Here is a 15,928-nt window from a genome sequence, read left to right as displayed (position 1 = left end):
GCCACTCTGACTGCCTGGGTTCTCTCTCTCTGATAAATAAATAAAATTTTTTTTAAAAAATCTTTAAAAAGATTTTACTTATTTACTTGTGAGAGAGAGTGAGTGGGAGAGAGAGAGAGAAAGGTGGCGAGCATGCCTGGGGTTGGGGGAGGAGAAGAAAAAGCAGACTCCCCACTGAGCAGGGAGCCCGATGTGGGGCTTGATCCCAGGACCCTAAGATCATGAACTGAGCGGAAGGCAGAAGCCCAACACACTGAGCCACCCAGGTGCCCCTTAAATGTCACATTTTATTTTATTTACTTTATTTTTTTAAAGAGAGAGAGCATGTGCACCCTTGTGAGCAGGGGGAGGGACAGAGGAAGAGGAGAGGCAGATTCCACTGAGCAGGACCCTGAGATCGTGACCCGAGCTGAAGGCAGACCCTTAACCCACTGAGCCACCCAGAAGCCCCAGTATCTGTCTTTTTAAAAAATTATTGTTATTCCGATCTTTGCAGCATCCCAGCGCAGCAACAATTTTCATTCTGTTTTTAGGGAAAAAAAAAAATCTTGGGTTCAACTTGGATAGGATCCCCCTGCCCCCTAAATCTGTGCTCTTCAAGGTCACTGCCAAGGATCTCCCGGCTCCTAGGAGGGGCTGCTGTAAACCCAGAGCCCATACGGAAAAGCACAGACTATATTCACTTTATTACATTTCTATGTATTAACCTTTTGTGCCCGGCCACCAAGCCCTGAGGCAAAAGTAGCAAATGGTCAACTTTCAGCCCCTTCCCACTCCTGCCAGGGGATATCTCCTGGAAGGTCTCTCTGTTGGGTCTCCTTCCAGAAGTGTTGGCACCAACACGTGATTCTGCATTCTGCTCCTCTCCGTCATTCAAGGCCACCTGCCCCGGCAGCTTTGCCCAGCTCCGCCCAGGGGCACAAGCCTGCCAGCCACTGATGACCTTTCTGAGACCTACTGAAATAAATAAAATAAAATAATACAAAATAATAAAATAAAATAATTAAGTAAAAATGTTGCATCATTTCAGAACCTGTAGCAAAATACATATGACGGGCAATTTGCCATTTTACCCATAGTCAAGGGTGCCACTCGGCGGTATTGAGAGCATCTGCGATGGCGTGTGACCATCACTATTTCCAAGATGTCTTCGTCACCCAGCTAGAAGCTCTGTTCCCAGGAGCAGAAACTCCCAGCTCCCTTTCCACCTCCCAGGCCCCTGGTAATCTTTAATCTACTTTCCATCCCTTCAAATTTACCTTTTCTCGATGTTTCTCGGACGTGGAATCCCAGAACGTGTGTCTGGCTTCTCTCGCTGAGCCAGTGCCCTCCAGGTTCATCTTACTGTCGCCTGTGTCAGTGTCCTTCCTTCTAATAATGATAATAATATCCCAGCGTGTGGGTGGACAGCATTCTGTCAATGCATTCGTGCCTCAGTGACGGTCCGGGCTGCTTGCGAATTTTGGTGGTTGGGAATCGTGCTGTTCGGAGTACAGGTGCCCAAGTAATTGAGTCGCTACTTTCAGTTCCCTTCGACAGACATCGGGGAGTCTGCGTACAACGTTAACTCGAGGTCCACATTTCTGAGAAGCAGCCAGACTGTTTTCCCCCATATGTGATTTTCACTGTTCTAGCAACTGTATTAAAAGTGGAAAGATGGGGGCGCCTGGGTGGCTCAGCTGGTTAAGCAACTGCCTTCGGCTCAGGTCATGATCCTGGAGTCCTGGGATCGAGTCCTGATTCAGGCTCCCTGCTCAGCAGGAAGCCTGCTTCCCCCACTGACCTCTCTCCTCTCATGCTCTCTCTCTCTCAAGTAAATAAATAAAATCTTTGGAAAAAAAAAATAGAAAGATACCAGAAAAGTTCATTCTAGTAATATATTTTATTTTACCCAACACACCCAAAACATCGTCTCAATAAGTAACCGATAGAGAAAGGTCAGTCTGGGATATTTTATATTCTTCGCTGTGAATTCCGTAGGACCCCATGTCCACTTTACATGGCACACCCATCTCTGTTTTGATACAAAACTCACAGGCTCCTGGGAAACCCAGATCTCCGCTGAGGATCTGTGCTGATGCAGGGTTTTGTTCATTCTGCGAGCTGCCCAGTATCTTACTGTAGCGAGACACCCCAGTTTAACCAGTCCCACCATGGCAGACACGTGTAACTTATCCCAAATGCCCTGCTAGGCACATCTGTGGCATTTGGGCCAATCCCTGTGGCCACGGGGTACGGGCATTTTAAATTATGATGCTCACCAGTTTTCCTTTCTTAGAAATTCTAGAGCAGCACATGCTCTTGGGGAGGGAGTGCCTGAGTGGCTCAGTTCGTTAAGCAACTGCCTTCAGCTCAGGTCATGGTGCTGGGGTCCTGGGATCGAGCCCCACATAGGGCTCCTCCTGCTCTGCGGGAGCCTGCTTTTGCTTCTCCCTCTGCCTGCTTCTCCCCCTGCTTCTGCTCTTTCTCTCTCTCTAAATAATAAAGAAAATCTTTTTTAAAAGAAAAAGAAAACAAACTGTTTTTTTTTTAATTTTTTTTTTTTACTTATTTTTTTGAGAGGGAGCAAGTGAGTGCGAGTGGGGACTGGGGCGGGGGGTTGGGTGGAGATCAGGCAGAGGAAGGGGGAGAGAGAGAATCCCAAGCAGACTACGCCCAGCAGGAAGCCCAAAATGGGACTTGACCTCATAATGCTGAGATCATGACCTGAGCTGAAATCAAGACATGGATACTGGGGCACCTGGGTGGCTCAGAGGGTTAAGCCTCTGCCTTTGGCTCAGGTCATGGTCTCAGGGTCCTGGGATCGAGCCCTGCATTGGGCTCTCTGCTTGGCAGGGACCCTGCTTCCTCCTCTCTCTCTCTCTCTCTCTGCCTGTTTCTCTGCCTACTTGTGATCCCATTCTCTGTGTCAAATAAATAAATAAAATCTTTAAAAACAAAAAGAGAGATGAATACCTAACTGACTGAGCCTTCCAGGTGCCCTAAGATTTTATTTTTTAAAGTAATCTCTAGGGGCACATGGGAGGCTCCGTCAGGTAAGCCTCTGTCTTCAGCTCAGGTCATGATCCCAGGGGTCTGGGATCGACCCCCCATCAGGCTCCCTGATCAGCTAGCAGTCTCCTGCTCCCTCTCCCTCTGCCCCTCCCTTCACTCATGCTCTCTCTCTCTCTCAAATAAGTAAACAAAATATTTTTTTAAAAAAAATAAAGTAATCTGGGCACCTGGGTGGCTCAGTAGGTTAAGCCTCTGCCTTCGGCTAAGGTCGTGATCTCAGGGTCCTGGGATGGAGCCCTGCATCGGGCTCTCTGCTCAGCGGGGGGCCTGCTTCCCCCTCCCCCTCTGCCTGCCTCTCTGCCTGCTTGTGATCTCTCTCCCTCTCTGTCAAATAAATAAAAAAATTCTTTAGAAAAGTAATCTCTACACCCAGCATGGGGCTCAAACCCACAATCCTGAAATCAAGCCTCACAGGCTCCGCCTATCAGCACAGCAGGCTTTCGACAGAGCCACACATGTATGTAATACTTTTCTAGTAGCCACATTTTCAAAAATGTAAAAATAATATGGTGGAATTACTTTTATTTTTTTTTAAGATTTTATTTATTTATTTGACAGAGAGAGATCATAGGTAGACAGAGAGGCAGGCAGAGAGAGAGAGGGAAGCAGGCTCTCTGCTGAGCAGAGAGCCCGATGCGGGACTCGATCCCAGGACCCCGAGATCATGACCTGAGCCGAAGGCAGCTGCTTAACCCACTGAGCCACCCAGGCGCCCCTGGTGGAATTACTTTTAAAAAGACTGTCTTGTCCTCAACCCAATAGATCCTAACTAGTATGATTTCCATGTATAATCAATATGAAAATTACTGAGATATTTACATTCTCTCTCTGATCCTGTGCCTTGGAAATCCAGTGAGTCTTTTACACTGGGTGCGCCGAGAGTCTGGACACTCGGTTTTCATCCGCGATTCTTTTTTTTTTTTTTTTTTTTAAAGATTTTATTTATTTATTTGACAGAGAGAGATCACAAGCAGGCAGAGAGGCAGGCAGAGAGAGAGAGAGGGAAGCAGGCTCTCTGCCGAGCAGGGAGCCTGATGCGGGACCCGATCCCAGGACCCTGAGATCATGACCCGAGCCGAAGGCAGCGGCCCAACCCACTGAGCCACCCAGGCGCCCTCATCCGCGATTCTTGATCAGTATTTAACTCCAGAAGATGGACAGTAGAAGAAGCATATTTGCACATCTGGGACGTTCCACATATACTTTCAGGTTTCCAATAATTGAATTGACTATCGGAGGTTGCTTTTGGTTTTGTTTGATCTTTCTTTTTATTTATTTATTTCTTATTTGTCAGGGAGAGGGAGAGAGAGCACAAACAGGGGAGCAGCAGGCAGAGGGGAAAGCAGGTTCCCCACTGAGCCAGGAACCTAATACAGCATCCCAGGGTCCTGGGATCCCGCCCTGAGCGGAAGGCAGATGCTCAACCGACTGAGCCATCCAGGCGTCCCTGATCTTTCTTTTTATTTAAGACTTTATTTTTAAGTCATCTCTGAACCCAACATGGGCTCAAACTCACAGCCCCAACATCAAGAGACCTTGAGGCCTCAAACCTTCAGCTCGGCCCTGACGTTCTGCAAAGCCTGCTGGCGGCAGCAGCGGGACGCCCCCACCAGACAGCGCCCAGCAGAGCCTCCTGGCTCACGTGGGCTGGCCAGCCTGGGCTGTGGACTGCTCCAGAAGCACCTGCCGGGGACCTCACTCCCGGACGCATGACTGCTGGGGCCTCCCTGAGCGGGGACATCACCTACCGGGCACCTCAGCTCCAGAAGAGCCACTCCAAGGGACCTTGCCTCCAGGGACGTCAGCTGTTGGGGACCTCGCCTGCTGGGGATCTGAAACCAGTCACCTAGCCTCCCTGGGACTCATTGCGAGGAGCCCCTCTGAACGGGGGCCTCACCTGCTGCACCCCTCACCCACTAAGACTCCCCGGGGAGAACTGGCCTTGGGGTCCCGCTCACTGGTGACGGGTTATCGTTGCTGTCGCCAGCCACCCGCGGGGTACGCAGATGGGCAACACTGGCTCCGTTCTCCACATGGGAATGCTCCCGGGAAAACCGCTGTCTCCTCCCTCATTTGAGAGCAGTGGCTCGCACCCTGGGCGCCTCCACCTGCCCGGTGCACACTCGGCAAAGGCTCAGGACGCTTGTGCTTGGCACAGCCGAAGGTGGGCTGAGAGCATCCGGTGGGAAGAGGCCACGGATGCTGTTCACAGCCCACAGGCCCAGGAAGGCCCCCCAAACCAAGAGCGGCCTGGGTGCCAATGCCAAGAGGTGGTAAAACCCTGAGGGTCAAGCCCCACAGTGGGCGGGAGTGAGGACCAGGCTGTCTGGGGACCCATGGGGGGCAGGGGTGGGACAAGAGTGGAGGAAGGGCAGGGACTGGCCCCTGAAGGACGGGGAGGGGAAAGATTGCGGTGCTGAGCACGTGTAGACCAGAGAGTGTGTGTGACCAGGGCTGACCATGGCGGGGCGGGGCGGGGCGGGGGCTGTGCTTGGAGTGAGGCCACAGGGGAGAGATCCCACTGGGTGTGGCCGAATACCAGAGCCCCCTATGGTCTTGCACATGAGAGGGGACACTGAGGGTGTCCCTCCTCCTGTGCAATTTCAACTGGAAGCATCTGGGCTATGTTTCCACATGTGACCAGATCTCTTAGCCACTCCCTGCACTGAGTGTGTATGTGTGTGTGTTTGTGTGTGTGTGTGCGTGTGTGTGCGGACTGCAGACAATCCCAACCCCAGGCAGCTATGGGGGCAGCTGAGTCGCTCTCCAATGCTCTGGGGGGCTGGGCTAGCGCCCCATGGTTGGGATGTTGGAACTGAGCAGAAGACAAGGATGTCCCAGAGACCATGAGAGGGTGCACACACACACACGACCCCAACACACACACACACACACACACACACACAAGCACGCACACAGGCAGACAGGCTTCAGGGGCCACAGACCTGGGCTCCAAGGTCAATTTTCCCACTGTGTGCACTGGGCTGAGGAACTTCCACCTCTGTGGCTCAGGGCCATCTGGGATGGGGAAACTGAGGCTTGGCTTCTGACCCAAGCAGTGGACCCCAGCCTCTCTGTGACAGCTGGGCAGAGTCAACCCAAACAGAGGAGGGGTTCACCACCCCAAACCCTAGAAGACGGGGGAATGGAGGTGAAGGGAGGGTGGGGGTATTTGGTGGGGGGGCGTGTGGAGACCCCAGACAGTCTCAGCCCTGAAACTTCCTACCAAGCAGACCACCCCTCGGCCAAGCCCCGCTCTCAGGACTGCCCGGAAGTCCTGCATGGTAGCTGCCTCTACTGTCTCCAGCGGCAGCCAGGGACTGAGTAGCAGGGAACAGGGCATATTCCATTCGGCTGGGTGACCCTTCCCGAGACAGCTTCTGACGGGGCCCTCCAGCTCCAGGAGGGGCCTGGGCTGGGTCATGGTGATTAGATGGCGGCCCTCATATCACATGTGTGGGAAAGAGAGGAGAGGGCAGTCTAGGAGAACAGTGAGGGAGCGCAGGGCTCTGCTCCCGGGAGCCTCCCTGGAGTTGGGGTGAGGGAGGAAGAGACGGGGCCATGTGCTCAGGAAGCTGCCGGGTGCGAGGGGCTTGTGCCCTCCGGAACCCCGCTCCAGGTGCAGGAGCGGAGGGTCCATACCCACTGGTCTCCAGGGTGCGGGGTTCCCCAGAGGGCCCTACCTCCAACCCTGGGATGTGCAGACCCCTCCCCAAAGTCTGGGAACCCAATCCTCCACGCTGTCTCGGGCCTGCCAAGCACCGAGGTGACACCGCTTTTTCTGTCCTCTGCGAGGACACATCGTAAATCCCCTCAGGAGCTCGGGCCAGAGCTTTAATAGGCCCAGGACCTAGGTCCTTGGGGACGGGGCTCTGCCCTAGCAGGCGCCACTTTTGGGCTGGACGGGGCTGGCGCCCGCCCCAGACCTATCCCCACAGGGAGATGGGCAGCGCACATATATTTTTAGCTGGTGAAAGGAGATAGTGGCTCCCAGCGGGTAGACGGGGCCTAAGGAGGCCCTCGGGGGGAGGGAGGCTTGGGTCCACCTAGACCTCAGGCTCCTCGTCTGCCATTTGGCTCCCTCCTCCCATTCAGAAGCCCACCTGTGGGGGCGGTAGAAGCGGGACACGTCAGAAGGGACACAGGGACCTAAAGGCAAGTGGGATGGACGGCTCCCGTCGACGTTGTTCCCACTCACACCCCTTTCCTTGGTGTTACCGCAGGGAAAGAACCCTCTGTAGGCCTAGGGGGTGGTACCCGGCCTGTCCCCCTTTGCCCAGTGGATCTGGTGCCCCACCCCACCCCACGTAGGTTGGTGTCCCTCCGACACGTGGGCTCCCCCGGAACACGGAATCACACCCAAGCTCCAATTTCCACACTTTATCTCGGTGCAGTAACTGGACAGTCCGGAGGCCTGGAAGGCACCTGCTGCGCACGCGCAGTCCGTCGCCGCGGGCCTGGCCAGGCGGGGCGGGTGGGGGCGCCGCCGCGCGGGCGTAGAGGGGGAGCCCGCCGTCCCGCCGGCCCGGTGAGGTAGGCTCAGACGCAGGCACACTCGCGCGCCGACAGCTCGTGGACCGTGTGGTAGCGGCTGTGCGCGTCCAGGAAGGACACCTCGTCCTCGTAGGCCGTCGGGCGACAGCAGGGCTGCGCGCGCACCCGCTCCCGCCGGACGCGCCTCCGCTGGCGGAGCCGCCGCAGCCCCAGGTCGTACACGCGCGCGGCCGCCTCGCAGGCGCCTGCGCAGTAGCGGAACAGCACCGTCTCGTCCGACGCGTAGCCCAAGCCCAGCTCGCTCACGCGCACTTCGAGCTCGCGCAGCCCGCACGGCCGCGCCCCCGATCGCGCGCGCGCGCGTCTCCGCCGGGCCCCCGCCCGACGGTGCGGACGCGGGGATCTGCCGGCCCAGGGCGTCAGCTGGCGCAGCTCCACCGCGTCCGGGGCGCCCTGCAGCAGCGCTCGATCTGCGGGGAGAGACACAGAGCGGGGTGGGTCGGTGGGGAGCTGGGGAGAGCTCCGACCGTCGCCCTTCCCCTCGGAAAACAGCCCCTTTCTGGGCCCCGGGGGCCTTCGCGCACCCTCCCAAGGCCAAGTCTCAGCTCACGGCCACTTCCCAACATGGCACCTAAACGGTCCCTGTCTGGGGGCCCTGCGGGATGCTTGAGCAGAAGCCCAGGCAGGGCCCCATGGCTCACAACGGCCTTCTCTGGACCCAGCCCCTGTGTTGGGCACCGGCCCTTCCGCTGGGCTGTTAATGAGTCCCTAGCTCACTCTGTGGGGACCCCACCCAACACCCGCACCCACCCCCCTCCGCTCCATCGCGTGCTGGCACTCAGTGTCTCCGTGAACAGCACCACATCCTGCTGGGTGGGCTGCTCAGAACGTGCAGAAGACAACAGCAGCAGACACCGAGGCCTGGTGTGGGGACCGCGTGGGGAGGCAGCAAGGGGATAGCCCGGCCTCCCCCGTGTTACAGGTGAGACAACTGGCCACCCAATAGGGCAGAGACTGGCCCAAGGCCACAGCACTCGCAGGTGACAGAGAGAGAGAGAGAGACACGAGTACAGGCTTCTTCCGGCCTCCCTCGTGTGGCCAAGTTTGGCCCAGGTCCAATTCTCTGCGCTCCCACGGTGCCGGGAGGTGCCCGGAGTCACAGATTCCCAGGGCCCCGGAGCCTAAATTTATTTCCCAGGCGGGTGGGCTGCCCCAGTCCTTGGAGAGCCTGGCAGGCATGCCAATGGCAGGTGGCACTGATAGTGGAAAGGCAGGCGGGGGCTCCCAGCCTCTGAGCAGGTGGCAGGCATGCTTGTGGTTGGGAGAGGAGACCCTGAGTTTATCCCCTGCCTGCAGCACCCTGGATCTCCTAGGAAATGGCTCAGGGAGGCGCTAGGGAGAGGGTGTGTCTGTTTCCCCAGGACATCTCACGAAGCAGACAGACCCTAATTGTGAGCCTTGCTCTGCCAGTTCCAGCCCTGTAAAACTTCAGGCAGGTGATGGCCCTGCTCTGTGCCTCAGTTTCCCTGTCTGCTCAAGGAGCTCGGAGTATTCTGATCTGGCTGAGGCTGTGGCACTGGAAAGTGGGGATCAACTGAGCATGTTTCCAGTTCTTGAAGCCCTGGGGGAGGACTGGGGTGGCCGGCGGCGTCTGCTCTGGGGTTAGGTTGGAGCCTACCTAACTTAGGGTGCCTACCTTTCCACCCTGTAGTGTGCCCGCCCTTCAGGTATACATCCACACAGTTATTGTGGCCGCGGTGGGGGGCGGGCGGAGGAGGTTGCCAGATAAAATTTCAGATGCCCGGTTAAATTTGCATTCAGATAAACAGTGAGAGCTCTCTTAGCCTATGTGTCCCTGCCTCCCTCCAGCAGGCCTGGCCACCTGCACAGGGTCTGAACACACCGAGATGAGAGGAGTAACAGCTCCCGCCCACCCGAGCCCCACCCGAGCCCCACCCCGAGCTCCCACCGCCCCAAGTCTGCAATTCCACCACCTGCGCATTGGGCTCAGGGGACTGGGCGGGGCGGGGGGGGGGTGGTGTCAGCGGCCACTCTCTTCTCTTAGTAGGACTGCACCCAGGAACAGTCTGCCGGGTGGGCAACCCTCGCCCAGGGGCCGAGAACCTTCCCGGTGGGTGCATGAGATCCCACCGTCAGTGTCGCAGCCTCAGACTCCAAACACTAGGTTTTGGGGGCCCCACCCTGGTCTCTGGAACTCAGGGTCTTGGGAAGGACTTTGCTGCCCGCCGGAATAAGCGGAGGGCGGAAGTGGAGCCCGTGCCTCAGGCCGCCCTTGTCCATTGTAAGGACAAGAAAGGAGGATTGTGTGGGCCGGCAGGGCGGGCGCGGACTTGCCCACGAACCGCACGCGGTGCAACCCCGCGGGCGCCATGCACGCGCCGCGACCGCGCCACACCTCAGCCGCCGGCGTGGCGCCCGCGTGGACACGCGCGCACTCACAGGAGGTCGGGACCCAGGCCCTACCACCCCCCACTCCGTCAGGTGGGCGGGGCAGTGGGCGGGCCCCAGGGAGGAGCCGGGATCAGGGGCGCCAAGGCCACGTCCCTCGAAGGGGGCGGTTCTGTATCGCCACCCCAAGGCATTTCCCCTGCCCATTTCTCCCAACCTGTGTCTCCCTGTGTCTGAGCATCTCTGTTTCTGATTCTCCGCCCATTTCTACGTCTCTCGGGGTTTCCCACTCCCCTTGGTCCTTGTCCACTGGGCAGTTCCTTGGGGTCTCGGGTCCGGCCTTCCCGTACCTGCATCCCGTGCAGCGCATGGGAACTCCCCCATCACAGAGGTTGGAAGCCCCTGTCTAATCTCCATCCGGACCTCTGGCCCCTCAAGACCAGAACCTAATTCCTTGTGACAGCTGAGCCCAGAAACCCCCAGCTTCCAGCAACCCCTCCACCACCAGCCCTGCCAGGACCTTGGGGGAATTTGCACCCTCCCCACCCCATCGAAATTAAGCCTCTTTGGCCCCTAAATAGAGTTCCACCACTATGGCCGCCTCCCTATCAGGGCAGCTGACCTAAGTCGGGGACCCCCTTACACTTGGCCAGGCGGGCGATCCGGGCCCCTGATTTCCAGCCACTTCGCTTAATGATCAGTAATAACATAGACACGACTCATCAAGGAACCACTGAACCAGCTTGTGAAAAATGTTGCCCAGGAAAGCGGTGGGCACTGTGCCAGGAGTAGCAGGGCAACCGCCCCCATCTGGGGTTGCCACAGTACTTTCCTGAGCATTGACGAAAGCTGAGGCTTGAACAACCAAGGTAGGAGTCCGGCAGACACAAGAGAATGGCATCTCAGGCAGGCAGGAAGAGCCAGTGCAAAGGTCCTGAGGCTGAACCAAAGTTGGCCAGTGCAGCCAGGAGGCTGGAGCCCAGGGAGCCTGGAGGGGAGACTGGAAGGAGGTGAGGGTGCTCCCAGCAGGGGGCACTGTGGGACTGGGGGGCGTGGAGAACAGAATGTGCTCTAGTGTGTTCCTGACATTGGGGTCCTCCAGAGTATCTCCCTCCCCTCTCCGAGCCTGAGTTTCCCCTCCAGACAGATGAAACTACTGCCCAGGAACAGGTATCCATGGACCTAAGCTGCACTCGACCCACCCACCCGCAGCCCTTTGCACAAGCCCCTCCTCCCACCCAGCACAGTCTCTTCTCCTCCTCCCCACTCCCAACCCCATCTGAGTCTCAGCTTGGACAGCGACTCCCCCAGGAAGCCCTCTCTGGCTGCTCTCACCTGCGCCCTTCCCCCACCCCCTGCCCCCGGGTCGGAGCAGGTGTGCACCCCCAGTGGCCCCAGCCTTCCCGCCGTGTTTCACGGATGACTCAGTGCTGGGCCCGCCCAGCCCCGGCGCCCTGAGTGCACACAGTAGGTGTTTCCTGAGGCCTGCGCATTCCCGCCCACCCGGGCCAGAGCTTCTCCCCGCCGCTGGGCGGCCCCCAACCCGGGTTTACATTCCCAGGCCTGGCAGCCTGGTGGTGGCCCGCGCGGGGCCTGGCGGCCCGCCCGGTGTAAACATTTACACGGAGCGCTGAAAGCCGCGCTGGAGGCCGGTCAGCGCCTGGGCTGGGCTGTGGGGTGCCGGGCGCCCCCACGCGCGCACCTCGGGCGGCTCAGGCTGCGGGCCCCTGCGCGGAGCCGGCATTTGCGTGCGATTTGCATTTCAGTCTGGCCTGGACCCCGCAAGGGCAGGCTGGGCTCAGTGGGTCTGGAACCGCCTCTCCATGCCTCCCAACCCGGCACCTCCGCCCCACGGAATCGCTGGCGCGGGACCTACAGCGGCTAGACAGTAGCAGGGCACATGTATTAAGCACCTGCTGTGTACCAGAGCCGGTGCTGAGCCCACCTAGGAGGCATGGTGAGCTCCACTTACAGCTGGGGAAAGGCAGCACACAGCAGGTAGGGCTTAGGCAAGGGCACAGCTAGAAAAGCATCTGGGATTGGAATCTGCCTTCTTGGGTGGGACACACACGTGGGGGCTTTGCGGGGCTTGGCTTGGTCGTGGATGCCCGATGCCTGTGGAGCCCCCTGAGAACTAGGCTGCCCCATAGGAGTGTGTGGGAGGAACACTGGTGGCCCCTGTGGCTGGAACAGAGTGAGGGGGGTGAAGGGGGGAGGAGGGGAGGCTGGGGAGGGGGCCGGGGCAGGTCTCGCAGGGCCTTGGTGGCCACGGTGGGGGGGGGCACATCTCATTGTCAGGCTGGTGCAGCAAGCAGACGGCAGCCTGGAAGTTGTCAGGTGCCCCAACCCGCCCCTTGGCCTGAAGGAGCATCTGCTTTATGCTTTGGGGCCATAAAGCCCTCTCTGCACGCCCAGCACCCCGCGTGCTCTCACGCACGTCCTGCCGTGGTGTGCCTCCGTTTCCCTGCTAGGCTGGCATGAGAGCTCGGCCCGGTGCCAGGCTCTGGTCCTGTGTTTCTGCGGCGGCCTTCCTGGGGGGGGGTGGCCTGAGAGGCTGGATGGGCCGGGAGACGGCCTGACCCCCAGAACCCCCGGTGTCCTTGGAGCCGCGGACCCCCCGGAGCTCTGCTGGGGGGCAGGAAAGCAGAGGGCCAAGGGTGGAGGGGGCCCGGTGGGTGCGGCTGATAAGCGTCTGTTAACAATGGGCCTTTCAGGAAGGGGGTCACCCAACTGGTTTGTGTCTGGCGTGGCCCTGACACATGGAGGTGCTGCGCGTGTGGCCGAGGGCTCGGGGAGGGGGCCCGCTGTGCACCATCCGTGTGTCTGGGTCCCTGAGGCTCCTGGTCCCGGGTAGGTGGGCTCACAGCACACTTGGGGGCTCACAATCACTCACACTCGGCCTTCTTGTCCTCGGTCACGCACCTGGGTGCTCTCACTCCCGTGCACTCCCAGACGCTCCTGCACGCAGACCCTGGGACACGCTGTCGCTTGCACACTCCGACACCGGCCCACTTACACTCCCTGCGCTCGTGCTCACCAACCCCTTCCAGCAGGGTGGGGCTCACACACGCAGGTGTTTTCACGTGCACATGGGCATTTTCACTCATGTTGGAAACACATGGCCGTGCCCTCACACTCACATGGCCGGTGTCTCACACGTCCATCCGAACGGGAGCACACTCACGCCCGAGGGCATTGTCACACACACTCCCAACATTATCTCATTCATGTAACGAAACATGATTCAACAGACACACGGGGACACATCACACCCACATACCTCCCCCGTAGCACACACACGCACCGATGTCTTGCATTCACCTACAGGAACACTGACCCCTGGGCATTTTATCTTCACACTCACTTTATGACCCTCGAAGATGAGGAGGTTCACACATTGCTGTATTTCACACACTCACGCTCTCAGATGTGGGCATTTTTCCTTAACATTGTTCTACACTTGAATAAGTGGATTTTTTTAAAAAAATTCCAAGGTCATGAGCCTACACCATTATATTAATTTCAGGTATACAATATGGTGATTCAATAATTCTGTTTCCGCATTTCTCACCAGGCATCGGGGTCCCCATCTCCTATCCCCCTTCCCCCCACCCACCTCCCCTTTGGTAAACACGTGTGTTCTCTATAGTTAAAAGTCTGTTTCTTTGTTTGTCTCTTTTTTTACTTGTTTTGTGTCCTAAATTCCACCTGTGAGTGAAATCATAGGCTATCTGTCTCTCTTTGCCTGAATGATTTCACTTAGCCTAATACCCTCTAGATCTACCCGCCTTGTAGGGAATGACCTGATTTCATTCTCTTTTATGGCTGAATAATAGTCCACATCTTCTTTACCCATTAATCAATCAATAGACTCTTGGGCTGCTTCCATCATTTGGCTATTGCAAATAATACTGCAATAAACATACTGGTACACATATCTTTCTGAATCAGTGTTTCAGGATTCTTTGGGGAAATATCAAAGAATCATACGGTACTTCCATTTTTAATTTTTTGAGGCACCTCCATAATGTTTTCCGAGCTGCTGCACCAGCCTGTATTCCCACCCACAGCGCAGGAGGGCTCCCCTTTCTCCGCATCCTCGCCAACACTTGTTTCTTGTGTTGTTGATTTTAGCTGTTCTGAGAGGTGTCAGGTGATATCTCGTTGTGGTTTTCATTGGCATTTCCGTGACGATGAGGGACGCCGAGCATCCTTCCATGTGTCTATTGGACATCTGGATTTCTTCTTTGAAGAAGTGTCTGTTCATGCCTTCTGTCCATCCTCAAGTGGGTTGGTCTTTGTTTGTTTGCATTTTTTTGGTGTTGTTTTGTGCTTGTTCCTTATATATTTTGGATAAGAACCTCTAATCAGCTGTGTCACTAGCAAATATCTTCTCCCACTCTGTAGTTCGTCTTCTTGTTATGTTGGTCATTTCCTTTGTGGTCCAGAAGCTTTTTATTTTGAGGTAGTCCCAATAGTTTATTTTTACTTTTATTTCCCTTGCCTCGGGAGACCTATCTAGAAATACGTTGCTATGGCTGATGTCAGAGACGTTACTGCTTATCTTTTCTTTTAGGATTTTTATAGTTTCAGGTCTCACATTTAGGTCTTTCATCCATTTTGAGTTTATTTTGGGGCATACTGTAAGAAAGTGGTCCAGTTTCATTCTTTTACATGTAGCTGTTTAGTTTTCCCAACACCAAATGCAGAAGAGACTCCCTTTCTCCCCATCACAGATTCTGGCCTCCTTTGTGGATTATTAACTGACCATAAAATCGTGGTGTATTTCTGGACTTGAATAAGTGGCTTTATTCACTCTTCACAGCTGCCTAGTATTTTATTTTAGCGAGAGACCCTACTTTGACTAGTCCCACATTGACGGACATATATCTTGTACAGAACAGCCTGGTAGGCACATCAGTGATACTCGGACCAATGCATCTAGAGAGGGTGGGTACATTTTAAATTATGATTCCCGCCAGTTTTCCTTTCTTAGAAATTCTAGAGTAGCATAACATTTTGATAGAAATGTAAGGGTCACACAAATCCTTAATTTTTTTCAGAAGCCACATTTTCAGAAATGCAAAAAAAGGTGAAATTAATTTTAGTAAGGCTGTCTTCAACCCAATAGGTTCTAACTAGTATTATCTCCGTGAGTAATTGATATAAAGATGATTGAGTTATTGACATTGTGTCTTTGTACACCCTGGAAATCTGGTGAGTCTTTTGCACTGGGTGCGCCTCGAGTCTGGACACCCGGGTTTCATCTGTGATCCTTGATCTGTATTTAGACTTCATAAGGTAGACAGTCGAAGAGGTAGATTTGCACATCTGGGATGTTCCATATATACATCGAAGGTTTCCAATCATTGAATTGACTGAGGTTGCTTTTGGTTTTGTTTGATCTTTCTTTTTATTTAAAGGCTTTATTTTTAAGTTATCTCTGCACTGAACGTGGGCCTCGAACTCACGACCCCAACATCAAGAGACGCCCGCTCGACCGACTGAGCCACCAGGCACCCTATTTTCTATTTTGAAGTTGGTTTTGATTCACAGAAGAGAGTATTCGTTTTTAAATTTAAATTAGCATTAAAAACCCCGTTTCTCAGACCCAACAGCCACACTGCAAGGGCTCCGTGGCCTCATGGGGCCAGTGGCCACTGAATTGCGATGGTGTAGGGACAGAGTCTGTCCCTGACTGCAGAAAGGACAGTGTCTGCTCTACGGGGAGCTCCACCTGCAAAGCAGGAGAAGAGTTCGGGGTTAGGTCAAGAACAGAGACTTTATGTTCTGGACCATAATGGCTTGAGGGGGGTGTACTTGAGCAAGAGACATGTATGTATACCTGAGCCTCAGTATTCTTATCTCTAAAGTGGGTGATCAGGGTGGCAGGGAGTAGAGTGGGCAGAGATTTCTAGATTTCTGCTCCAGGATTTGGGGTCTGGGGTCTGGGAGGACCATGCAACTGTCT

General features: G+C 55.7%; 1 pseudogene; it reads right to left on the bottom strand.

Annotated features, from left to right (window-relative positions):
* Positions 1-7,390: 7,390 nt before the first annotated feature.
* On the bottom strand, positions 7,391-8,302 carry LOC116570482 (annotated as a pseudogene).
* Between the last annotated feature and the right edge of the window lie 7,626 nt (positions 8,303-15,928).

Source organism: Mustela erminea, chromosome 1, assembly GCF_009829155.1.
Source record: "Mustela erminea isolate mMusErm1 chromosome 1, mMusErm1.Pri, whole genome shotgun sequence".
In the NCBI taxonomy this organism is placed as follows: domain Eukaryota; kingdom Metazoa; phylum Chordata; class Mammalia; order Carnivora; family Mustelidae; genus Mustela; species Mustela erminea.
The sequence above is the reverse complement of the archived record's forward strand: the minus strand, read 5'-3'. Positions and strand labels throughout refer to the sequence as shown.